Raw genomic sequence first — 12858 nt, forward strand, 5'->3', positions numbered from 1 at the left:
CCATACTTTCTTTCTGGCATTATAGCGCTAAATGTCGTGACATTGACGTTTAGCACCAGTCCGCGAAGCAACTTTTGCGCCAAATGCCACGACTTCAAGTTTGGCACCAGTTCTTGCACCCAGGGTGGTCCCCACGTCCTCAAGAACGCAATCTCGTGTATTTAATTTATATTTGTATTTGATTTTTATTAGAAAAAGATATTATTTAGGTTTTTTAAATTTAAATTAAGAAGTTATCTTAACCACTCTCATTAAGATAAGATTAGTTTTATAATTTGAATTCGAATTTGAATTAGTAGAAATTTTAGTATAAATAAGTGAGATCACTCACAAAGAGGACTCTCTCTGGCCTCTGTCTCTCGCCTCTCACACTCTCCCCTCTTCTAAAATTTACAATTTTAATTTCTTAAGGATTATCTGAAGAACATGAGTTTCTAATTCTCCTCGGTTAATGTTAGGAGCTCTATTAATTCCATGGTTTAATACATAACTTTTTTACCTTTAATTTATGCAATTGACTACTTCTTAAGAAAAGGTTTTCGTTCTTCATCTTAAAGGGTTTGAATATGTTGGAAATCAATTCTTCTCTGATTTGAATTTTTTTAACTTCTTGAAAAAGTTGATTAATTGAATTAAGCTTGAAAATTGATTCTCATAATTCTTAAGTTTTGAAACTGGATTGATAAGTGACATAAAATCAACTAGGGGAGATTCTTACGAATTATGTAGTTTTATAAATCAGTGGAAGTTCTTCAACTCTTTTCTTAAATAATTGACTAAAGGATTAGCGATTAATTAGGTTAAAGAGAAATTAGATCACCAAGGGATTGGGGTTTAATTACTAATGATTTGCCATAAAAGTATCTTTGCATGATTAAGGAGGAAAGTGAAAAATATTAATTCAGAAGTTTTGACATCTCCAAAGCCTTAATTCTTTCAATCATATTATCTTTACGTTACTCATTGCCTTGACTTTATTTCATTGTGGTTTATGTTTAAACATTTTCAAAACCCAAAATTTGATTGTCTGACTAGAATAATCAATTAACTATTGCTTGATTAATCATTTAATCCTCGTGGGATCGATATTCACTCACCTAAGTTTATTACTTGATACGACCTAGTGCACTTGCCAGTGTTTTGCGGTTTTGCAAAAATCCGCGATCACCTATTGCCCCAAAATCTCAGTTGTGGCCTGTATAACAGCAACCATGTTTTCTAACGCATCCATAAAGTTCACCGGATTTTTGCCGATTAGTTTCGGTTCTATATTATCTCTCTCGCCTGCATCCACAAATTGTCATTCAGGTCCTGTTCACACCAAACAATTGATATCAAGGTAATCAGTCTCAATATCTCAAGTCTCGTGCTTCAAATTCCCAAAAGTATGCTCATGAACTTGCTATGTTTATCAAGAAGATATCCTAAATAACATATACACACAATCCAGAGTATGCTCAATGTAACACCCTTATTTTTAATACCTCATGAACGTACTAAAAGTTCAAGCGTTACTTACCTTTAATCCTTTAATTTAATATTATAATTATTTAATATTGAGCCTTCATGAATATAAACCGAATTCTTAGTTACGAATTCGAAAAGTTTTTACTTTAATTCACTTAATCACATAATTATATCCACATAATAATAAATACATACACTTATTCAAAACTTTCCAAATACAAGTCCTACCCCTCTAAAATCTCAAAATGACAGTTGACGAGGGGTAAAATCTCAACTAAACCAATAAACAGAAAATACAAAACATTTATATAAAGCTTGTAGATTAATCACGACTTCGCGCCAAAGCTTCCTGAACCTGTCACTAAAAAAAGAAAGTCTATAGGGGGTGAGAACATCGTCCTCGCAGGTTCTCAGTAGGGACAGTGAATGCCGTAAAAGTAATGAACGAAATGCGATTTTGAAAAAGTTTTGTGAAAAACTTACTTTGAAAGGTAGTAAAGAAATTCCTTTAATTTACAAATATTTAAGATGAATAGTTTAAAGAAATAAAAAGGACCAAAGAGGTGCCTAATGGCTTCCTACCCAACTTACATCGCTCACTTCTATTCAACCAATACATAAATTAGAATAATAAGGTAACACCTAGCCCATCTTACCTCAACCTTCATTACCACATACCAGAAACCACCCTCATCATGCCTCCACCAACTTGGGTCTCTCAGATAAACATACACATACAAGACAAACAAAGAAATCACAGCTACGATTCAGGTACAGCAAGTAAAACAAGTAGTAGATAAACATGGCTAAGCAATTAGGCAATCCTAAAACTTCAGCAGACAACAAAAATTCCAAGCCTAGAGCTATACTAATCCAAAACTGGGTAAAATACTCTACATACTTCACTATGTTCATGATCTAAATCTTAATCTCATCCCACACTCCACTCATTCTGTCTCTTTTCAATTCAATAGCACAAAATTATGGTATTGATTTCAATAATTGTAAATAGTAGATGCAAACACAAATAATAGGGTGCAGGCACATCAAGAACATTTATAACATATACAGCAAATAGCCATTAAGCAGATATATACAAGTAGGCAAACTAAAATAGTGCACACTCAAACAATTTCACATAAATACATATGATGCTTGCCTGTCCTACTGGCCATGAGCTCACGTGTCGATTATATTGCCAGAACTCGACACGTTTGGTAGCTAACACAGATATTATCTCTCTATCGTGCATCTCCGTGAGGAATATAATAATCTCGACTTTATCAAAAGTCGTCCAAAAAGGGCAGTGCACAGCCTTACACCTCTCATCGGAGGCAGCGCTATCCGGGATGCGTGTCCGGCCACCCTTACAACCAGAGAGAGCCATAAAACAAGTGGGATCAACCACCGACCTTGTTCTGGAATAACACGGCTCAGCGCAAGCAGGATTTACCACTGTCCTTTCCACGTCCTTGCCAAGAGTAACGTAAATCCATACGGAAGCAAGTTAAACCACTGACCTTGCCAGAATAAGTCTCAATTCAGTTCATAGTAAAATCTTTACTCAGTAATTACATTAGCTATAAACCTTCATTAATAATCATTCACTTTGATTCACAACCTCTTCCAAAACATTAATTTAGTCAAATCCATAGGTTCACACTCGTTTCCAAGCCTAAAAACTAGTTATCGGACCTAAATTAGGGGTTACGGAAGTTTACAAGCTTGCCGAGAAAGCCAAACAATTAAAAACAGAGTTTTATTGTGAAAACATGGCTTGCGCGTATGCACAACTTGAAAATATTTTGGGCGTACACACGAATATTCCCATCCATTCTGTTTCATGCATGTGCACCATTGTATGGGTGGGAGCATATACTAGAAATTTTGGTTTTCTGTAACATTTCAGATTTCAACTCTAAACCTCATTTTTCAAACATTCATAACTTCCTCTATAAAATTCCATTTCCCTCATCATTATATGGTTTTAAAGATCTTTCACCTAGATTTAATTTAAGACTAATTTCATTCAATCCAAACTTCGAGTGCCAAGTTATGGCCCATCGAAATTGGTCAAAAATCGGTTTTTACCAAATTTCGCACAATTTTTCAATCTCACCAATTTTTAATCGAACTCAATTCCAAACCATACCAAAACCTTTTTTAATCATACTCAACATGCATTTATCAATTTCTACCCCCTTTCTAACCATTTTAACACCTAATCAACTAATAATCAACAATTCAACAATCTAATCAATCCTAAAATCAACACTTACCTCCACTTATCATGCGGGGGATTCCTCACCCCCATCATGGATTTCGGCCCAGTATACACATCAATCACATTTATTTACAATCAAACCATAACTTCATATTCAAATTCAATTCACACATATACATTTATACTACCCAATAACCATTCTACTCACAATTCACAACAACAACCAAATTTCATTCAAATCCGATTCTAGGAGGTAATTAACCTAGGCATTCACATAATTTTACATAATGCCTACTCGAAACTAAAATTCGTACCTCTTAGACGACGGTTCCTCTAACACTATGATTTCTTCTGAGCCATACCAAGGCTATCCTGGAATCCAATTCCATACCAAAATGTACCTAGCTAGTTCTACTTCTCCCCAAATTCAATCCAAACAAGTTCTATTCCATCTAATCATATAATTTACATGATTCAACTTAGGTTCTTCACATAAAATGGAAAAATTTGGAGAAATTGAAATTCCTTACCTTGTTACACAACCTTGGGTTGAAACTCTATTAGAACTTAAGGTTGAACCTCCCCTAAACATAAAAAATTCAAGATTTCCTCAAAACCTAAACCAAAAATACAAAATTGAATAGAAGGAAGAACTGGGTAAGAAATTTTGAGTTTCTTACTACTTTATTTAGATAGAATCGAAGAGGATTCGGAGATAAACGCATGGCCATAAATGGCTCCTCAATCGGTGCTTTGGATTGAAAGTTATGAGCAAAAGAAGAAGATGATGAATTGTATTTTCCAAGTGTTTCTCTTCTTCTCTTCACTCTTGATGCTGAAGTGTTTTGTTTTGGATATAATAGAAAGAGTGGAGCTGATGTGTTGTTGGGTAGGGGGTGTAAGTGACTGGGCCTTGGGCCCAAGTAAGGCCCGATTCACTTGTTTTAGTCCGTTTCACCCAATTTTGGACAAAAATATTTAAGATTAGTATTTTAATTCACATCTTAATTATTTTTAGCTCTCCCAAGTATAAATTTAAGTTATTAACCTTCTTCACTCATAAATAATTTTTTATTTATAATTTAAGATAAATCTAAAAAAATATTTTACACTGTAGTGTATTAAAATTAAATACATATTATTTTCATAACTTTTATTAAAATGATCGATATAATTTAGGGTGATTTGTATAACTATTTTTCTATATTATATATATAAAAACAACTACATATTGGTTAAAAACACTAGTTTACAACGTCAATTCTCTTTTGAATTTTTTTTCATATTCTAAAGTTATGAAAAAATGTTGGTGATCGAAAAACTATTCTGTCTTAAAGTACATCTCTTTAAAGTCATGGTAAGAATCTTCAAACAAAGTGACAAGATGGGTTAGTCTGGATGGATAGTTATCATAACCTTTGGCCTTTTAAGAAACAACCAAATTAAAAAGGTAGAAAAAAGTCTTAGTGAAAAGGAGAAGGTTGAGGAGAGAACACACGAGTTCAAAGGCTCAGATGATAGCCAACTATTAAGGTACAGTTGAGAAGAGGCACTACCACACTGCTTGAAAACATCTTGCTGGAACTCAAAAAAAGGAATCTAGATTCCTAATCGGGTGAACACAGTATCATACATCTATAGCCAGTCTGGATATGTACCATATTTATATTTTATAGCTAACACGCTCCTGTGGGGAACATATAACTTGTAATGACCCGTTACCTCATCAAAATCCTACGCTAACATTATTTTGGTTCTCTAAATACTTCACACTGACTTGGGATGACATCTTCAATACCCCCTCGGATATCCAAGAGTAGTTAAAAATAAATTCATCAAGGAACACAAATCCCTAACTTGATGATGCTTGTATGCTCGGGGGTACTGGTGTGCGAAATCGTGATCATTCCATTCCTTAGTAACAGCGCTAAAAACTCAATACGCACGTTCATGATCTTATATCTATTTCACAACTTCGTACAAATAACCAGCAAGTGCACTGGGTCGTCCAAGTAATAAACCTTACGTGAGTAAGGGTTGATCCCACGGAGATTATCGGCTTGAAGCAAGCTATGGTCACCTTGTAAATCTCAGTCAGGCGAATTAAATTGTATTAAGAAATTATAGTGGATGAAAATAAATAAAATATAAAATAGGATAGTGGTACTTATGTAATTCATTGGTGAGAATTTCAGATAAGCGTATAGAGATGCTTTCGTTCCTCTGATCTCTGCTTTCCTGCTGTCTTCATCCAATCAATCCTACTCCTTTCCATGGCAAGCTTTATGTAGGGCATCACCGTTGTCAATGGCTACTTCCCATCCTCTCTGTGAAAATGGTCCGATGCGCTGTCACTGTATGGCTAATCATCTGGAGGTTCTCGATCATACTGGAATAGGATTCACCCTCCTTTTGCGTCTGTCATTACGCCCAGTACTCACGAGTTTGAAGTTCGTCACAGCCATCCCTTCCCGGATCCTACTTGGAATACCACAGACAAGGTTTAGATTTTTTGGATCTCAGGAATGGCCATCCATAGGTTCTAACTTATACCACGAAGACACTAATAACTCGGACTCGGTCCCCTGTATTAGATATCCAAGAGATATCCATTCAGTCTAAGGTAGAACGGAAGTGGTTGTCAGGCACGCATTCATAAGTTGAGAATAATGATGACTGTCACGATCATCACATCCATCATATTGAAGTATGAATGAATATCTTAGAAGCAGAATAAGTTGAATTGAATAGAGAAACAGTAGTACTTTGCATTAATCTTTGAGGAACAGCAGAGCTCCACACCTTAATCTATGGTGTGTAGAAACTCTACCGTTGAAAAATACATAAGTGAAAGGTTCAGGCATGGCCGAATGGCCAGCCCCCATGATCTAAGAACTAAACGTCCCAAGATGTCTAATACAATAGTAAAAAGTCCTATTTATACTAAACTAGTTACTAGGGTTTACAGAATTGAGTAAATGATGTAGAAATCCACTTCCGGGGCCCACTTGGTGTGTGCTTGGGTTGAGCATTGAGCTTTACACGTGTAGAGGCTTCTCTTAGAGTTGAACTCTACTTTGCAACCTGTTTCTGGCGTTTGACTCCAGAATGCAGCATGGAACTGGCGTTGAACGCCAGTTTACGTCGTCAATCCTTATTCAAAGTATGGACTATTATATATTGCTGGAAAGCCCTAAATGTCTACCTTCCAACGCAATTGGAAGCGCGTCATTTGAAATTCTGTAGCTCCAGAAAATCTACTTTGAGTGCAGGGAGGTCAGAATCCAACAGCATCTGCAGTCCTTCTTCAACCTCTGAATCTGACTTTTGCTCAAGTCCCTCAATTTCAGCCAGAAATTACCTGAAATCACAGAAAAACACACAAACTCATATTAAAGTCCAGAAATGTGAATTTTAATTAAAAACTAATAAAAATATGCTAAAAACTAACTAAATCTTACTGAAAACTATGTAAAAATAATGCCAAAAAGCGTATAAATTATCCCTCATCACAACACCAAACTTAAATTGTTGCTTGTCCCCAAGCAAATGAAAATCAAATAGGATAAAAAGAAGAGAATATACTATAAATTCCAAACTATCAATGAAACTTAGCTCCAATTAAATGAGCGGGACTAGTAGCTTTTTGACTCTTGAATAGTTTTGGCATCTCACTTCCTCCATTGAAGTTCAGAATGATTGGCATCTATAGGAACTCATAATTCAGATAGTGTTATTGATTCTCCTAGTTCAGTATGTTGATTCTTGAACACAGCTACTTTATAAGTCTTGGCCGTGGCCCTAAGTACTTTGTTTTCCAGTATTACCACTGGATACATAAATGCCACAGACACATAACTGGGTGAACCTTTTCAGATTGTGACTCAGCTTTGCTAAAGTCCCCAATTAGAGGTGTCCAGGGTTCTTAAGCACACTCTTCTTTTGCTTTGGACCTTGACTTTAACCGCTCAGTCTCAAGTTTTCACTTGACACCTTCACGCCACAAGCACATGGTTAGGGACAGCTTGGTTTAGCCGCTTAGGCCAGGATTTTATTCTTTTAGGCCCTCCTATCCACTGATGCTCAAAGCCTTGGATCCTTTTTATTACCCTTACCTTTTGGTTTTAAGGGTTACTGGCTTTTTGCTCTTGCCTCTTGGTTTTAAGAGCTTTTGGCTTTTTCTGCTTGTTTTTTTTCTTTTTTTTTCTATATTTTTTTCTATATTTTTTTTTCGCCATTTTTTTTCGCAAGCTTCTATATTCACTGCTTTTTCTTGCTTCAAGAATCATTTTTATGATTTTTCAGATTATCAAATAACATTTCTCCTGTTTATCATTCTTTCAAGAGCCAACATATTTAACAATCTTAAACAACAACTTCAAAAGACATATGCACTGTTCAAGCATTCATTCAGAAAACAAAAAGTATTGTCACCACATCAAAATAATTAAACTAGTTTCAAGGATGAATTCGAAACCATGTACTTCTTGTTCTTTTGTTTTTAAAACATTTTTCATTTAAGAGAGGTGATGGATTCATATTCACTACTTTAAGGCATAGACACTTAGATACTAATGATCATGTAATAAGACACAAACATAAATAAAAATTTAACATAAAAGATGAAAAACAAAAAATTTAAGAACAAGGAATGAGTCCACGTTAGTGATGGTGGCATTTTCTCCTTGAGGAACCAATGATATCCTTGAGCTCTTCTATGTCTCTTCCTTGTCTTTGTTCCTCCTCCCTCATTACTCTTTAATCTTTTCTAAGTTCATGAAGGATGATGGAGTGCTCTTGATGTTCCACCCTTAGTTGCTCCCAATAATTGTGTGGAGGAAAATGTATCCCCTGAGGTATCTCAGGGATCTCTTGATTTGCAGTCAAATGTTCTACCACTGAGCTATAGACCCTTGAGATGAATCTCTCCATCTCCTATGACTTGGAGGTGGAAGCTTTTGTCTTTCCTTTCCTCTTTCTAGAGGTTTCTCTGGCCTTAGGTGCCATCAATGGTTATGAAAAAATAAAAAAAGCTATGCTTTTACCACACCAAACTTAGAATGTTGCTCGCCCTCGAGCAAAAGAAGAAAGAATAGAAGAAGAAGAAGAAGATATGGATGTGAGTGGTGAAGAGGTGATGGGGAAGAGATTGAGGTGATATAGGATTATGAGGAGGGAAGGTGAGTGGAGGTATGTAGGGATCCTGTGGGGTCCACAGATCCTGAGATGATCCTGTGGGGTCCACAGATCCTGAGGTGTCAAGGATTTACATCCCTGCACTAATTAGGCATGCAAAATGCCCTTGCATGCATTTCTGGCGTTTAAACGCCGAAGTGATGCCTGTTCTGGGCGTTCAACGCCCATGTGCAGCATGTTTCTGGCATTGAACGCCAGCTTCATGCTTGTTTCTGGCGTTCAGCGCCAGCTCCATGCTCTGTTCTGGCGTTGAACGCCAGCCAGATGCTCCTTACTGGCGTTTAAACGCCAGTAAGCCCTTCCTCCAGGGTGTTCTGTTTTCAATGCTGTTTTTCATTCTGTTTTTGATTTTTTGTATTTATTTTGTGACTCCATATGATCATGAACCTAATAAAACATGAAAGAACAATAAAAATAAAAATAAAATTAGATGAATAAAAATTGGGTTGCCTCCCAACAAGCGCTTCTTTAATGTCAATAGCTTGACAGTGGGCTCTCATGGAGCCACACAGGTGATCAGGTCAATTTTATAGACTCCCAACAGCAAACTTAGAGTTTGGATATGGGAGTTCAACACCAAACTTAGAGTTTGGCTGAGGCCTCCCAACACCAAACTTAGAGTTTGACTGTGGTGGCATTAGTTGACTCTGTACTGAGATAAGCTTTTCATGCTTCCTCTCCATGGTTACAGAAGGAGATCCTTGAGTTTTAAACACAAGGTTGTCCTCATTCAGTTGAAGGACCAACTCTCCTCTGTCCACATCAATCACAGCTCTTGCTGTGGCTAGGAAGGGTCTTCCAAGGATGCTGGATTCATTCTCATCCTTTCCAGTGTCTAGGATTATGAAATCAGCAGGGATGTAAAGGCCTTCAACCTTTACTAACACGTCCTCTACTAGTCCATAAGCCTATTTTCTTGAGTTGTCTGTCATCTCTAATGAGATTCTGGCAGCTTGCACCTCAAAGATTCCCAGTTTCTCCATTACAGAGAGTGGCATGAGGTTTATTCCTGACCCAAGGTCACATAGAGCCTTCTCAAAGGCCATGGTGCCTATGGTACAAGGTATTAAGAACTTTCCAGGATCCTGTTTCTTCTGAGGCAATGTTAGTTGATCCAGATCACTCAGTTCATTGGTGAGCAAGGGAGGTTCATCTTCCCAAGTCTCATTACCAAATAATTTGGCATTCAGCTTCATGATTGCACCAAGGTACTTGGTAACTTGCTCTTCAGTAACATCCTCATTCTTTTCAGAAGAAGAATACTCATCAGAGCTCATGAAGGGCATAAGGAGGTTCAATGGAATCTCTATGGTCTCTAGATGAGCCTCAGATTCCTTTGGTTCCTCAGAGGGAAACTCCTTGTTGATCACTGGACGTCTCAGGAGGTCTTCCTCACTGGGATTCACGTCCTCTTCCTCCCTTGTAGGTTCGGCCATGATGATCAATTCAATGGCCTTGCACTCTTCTTTTGGGTTTTCTTCTGTATTGCTTGGGAGAGTACTAGGAGGAGTTTCAGTGACCCTTTTACTCAGCTGGCCCACTTGTGCCTCCAAATTTCTAATGGAGGACCTTGTTTCATTCATGAAAATCAGAGTGGCCTTAGATAGATCAGAGACTAAATTTGCTAAGCTAGATGAATTCTGCTCAGAATTATCTGTCTGTTGCTGAGTGGATGATGGAAAAGGGTTACTATTGTTAAACTTGTTTCTTCTACCATTATTAAATCCTTCTTGAGGCTTTTGTTGATCCTTCCATGAGAGATTTGAGTGATTTCTCCATTAGGGATTATAGGTGTTTCCATAGGGTTCACCCATGTAATTCACCTCTGCTATTGCAGGGTTCTCAGGATCATAAGCTTCTTCCTCAGAAGATACCTCTTGAGTACTGTTGGATGCAGCTTGCATTCCATTCAGACTCTGAGAAATCATATTGACTTATTGAGTCAATATTTTATTCTGAGCCAATATGGCATTCAGAGTATCAATTTCAAGAACTCCCTTCTTCTGAGGCGTCCCATTATTCACAGGATTCCTCTCAGAAGTGTACATAAACTGGTTATTAGCAACCATGTCAATGAGTTCTTGAGCTTCTGCAGGAATTTTCTTTAGGTGAATGGATCCACCTGCAGAATGGTCCAGTGACATCTTTGATAGCTCAGACAGACCATCATAGAATATATCCAAGATGGTCCATTCTGAAAGCATGTCAGAAAGACACCTTTTGGTCAGCTCCTTGTATCTCTCCCAAGCTTCATAGAGGGATTCACCTTCTTTCTATCTGAAGGTTTAAACATCCACTCTAAGCTTACTCAGCTTTTGAGGAGGAAAAAACTTGGCTAAGAAAGCCGTGACCAGCTTATCCCAAGAGTTCAGGCTATCTTTGGGTTGAGAGTCCAACCACACTCTAGCTCTGTCTCTCACAGCAAACGGGAAAAGCATAAGTCTGTAGACCTCGGGATCAACCCCATTGGTCTTAACAGTATCACAGATCTGCAAGAATTGAGTTAAGAACTGAAAAGGATCTTCAGATGGAAGTCTATGAAACTTGCAGTTCTGCTGCATCAGAGAAACTAATTGAGGTTTTAGCTCAAAGTTGTTTGCTCCAATGGCAGGGATGGAGATGCTTCTTCCATGTAAATTGGAATTAGGTGCAGTAAAGTCACCAAGCATCCTCCTTGCATTATTATTATTTTCGGCTTCCATCTCCTTTTCCTATTCGAAAATTCCTGTAAGGTTGTCTCTGGATTGTTGTATTTTAGCTTTTCTTATTTTCCTTTTTAGAGTCCTTTCAGGTTCAGGATCTGCTTCAACAAGAATGTTCTTGTCCTTGCTCCTGCTCATATGACAAAGAAGGGAATAACAAAGAAAATATGGAATCCTCTATGTCACAGTATAGAGATTCCTTTGTGTGAGTAGAGAAGAAAAGAATGTAATGTAAAGAAGAGAAGAGGAAAAAACTCGAACACAGAGTGGGAGGTGGTGTTCGAATTTTTGGGTGAAAGAGAAGTGTTAGTAGATGAATAAATAAATAGAAGGAGATGAGAGGTGAGAGAATTCGAAAAATAAAAATTAAAATTTAAAGTTAAATTTCGAAAATAGAAATAAAAAAATTTTAAAATTAAACTTATAATTCAAAAATTAAAAATTGAAATTAAATTAAATTTAAAATAATTAGTTAATCAAAATGAAATTTTGAAAAAGAGGGAGTTATTTTCGAAAATTTATGAGAGATTGAATTAGTTAGGTAGTTTTGAAAAAGATATGATTGAAACAAAAAGATAAGATTGATTGAAAAAGATTTGAAAATCAATTTTAAAAAGATAAGATGTTAGGAAAGAAGTTAGAAAAGATTTTGAAATTGAATTTGAAAAAGATATGATTGAAATAAAAAAAAAGGGATATGATTGAAACAAAAAGATATGATTGATTGAAACTTATTTTGAAAAAGATTTGAAAAAGAAATTTGAAAAGATTTGATTTTTAAAATTAAAGTTGATTACTTGACTAACAAGAAACAAAAAGATATGATTTTAAAAATTAAAGATTAATCTTTTCTTAAAAGGCAAGTAACAACTTGAAATTTTTCAATCAATCATATTAAATGTTAGTATTAATTTCGAAAATCATGGAATAAAGATAAGAAAAGGATTTTTGAAAATTAATTTTAAAAAATTTCGAAATTATTAAGGAAAATTTGAAAAAGATTTGATTTTTTTGAAAAAGTTTTGAAAAAGATAGGATTTTTAAATTGAAAATTTGATTTGACTCATAAGAAACAACTAGATTATTTTAAAAAAATTTGAAAAAGTCAATCCAAATTTTCGAAATTTTAAGAGAGAAAAAGGGTAAGATATATTTTTTTTTTATTTTTGAATTTTTAATGATGAAAGAGAAAAACACAAAATTGACTCAATGCATGAAAATTTTTGGATCAAAACATGTGATGCATGCAAGAACACAATGAATGTCAAA

This window comes from Arachis ipaensis, chromosome B03, assembly GCF_000816755.2.
Source record: "Arachis ipaensis cultivar K30076 chromosome B03, Araip1.1, whole genome shotgun sequence".
NCBI classification, from domain to species: Eukaryota; Viridiplantae; Streptophyta; class Magnoliopsida; order Fabales; family Fabaceae; genus Arachis; species Arachis ipaensis.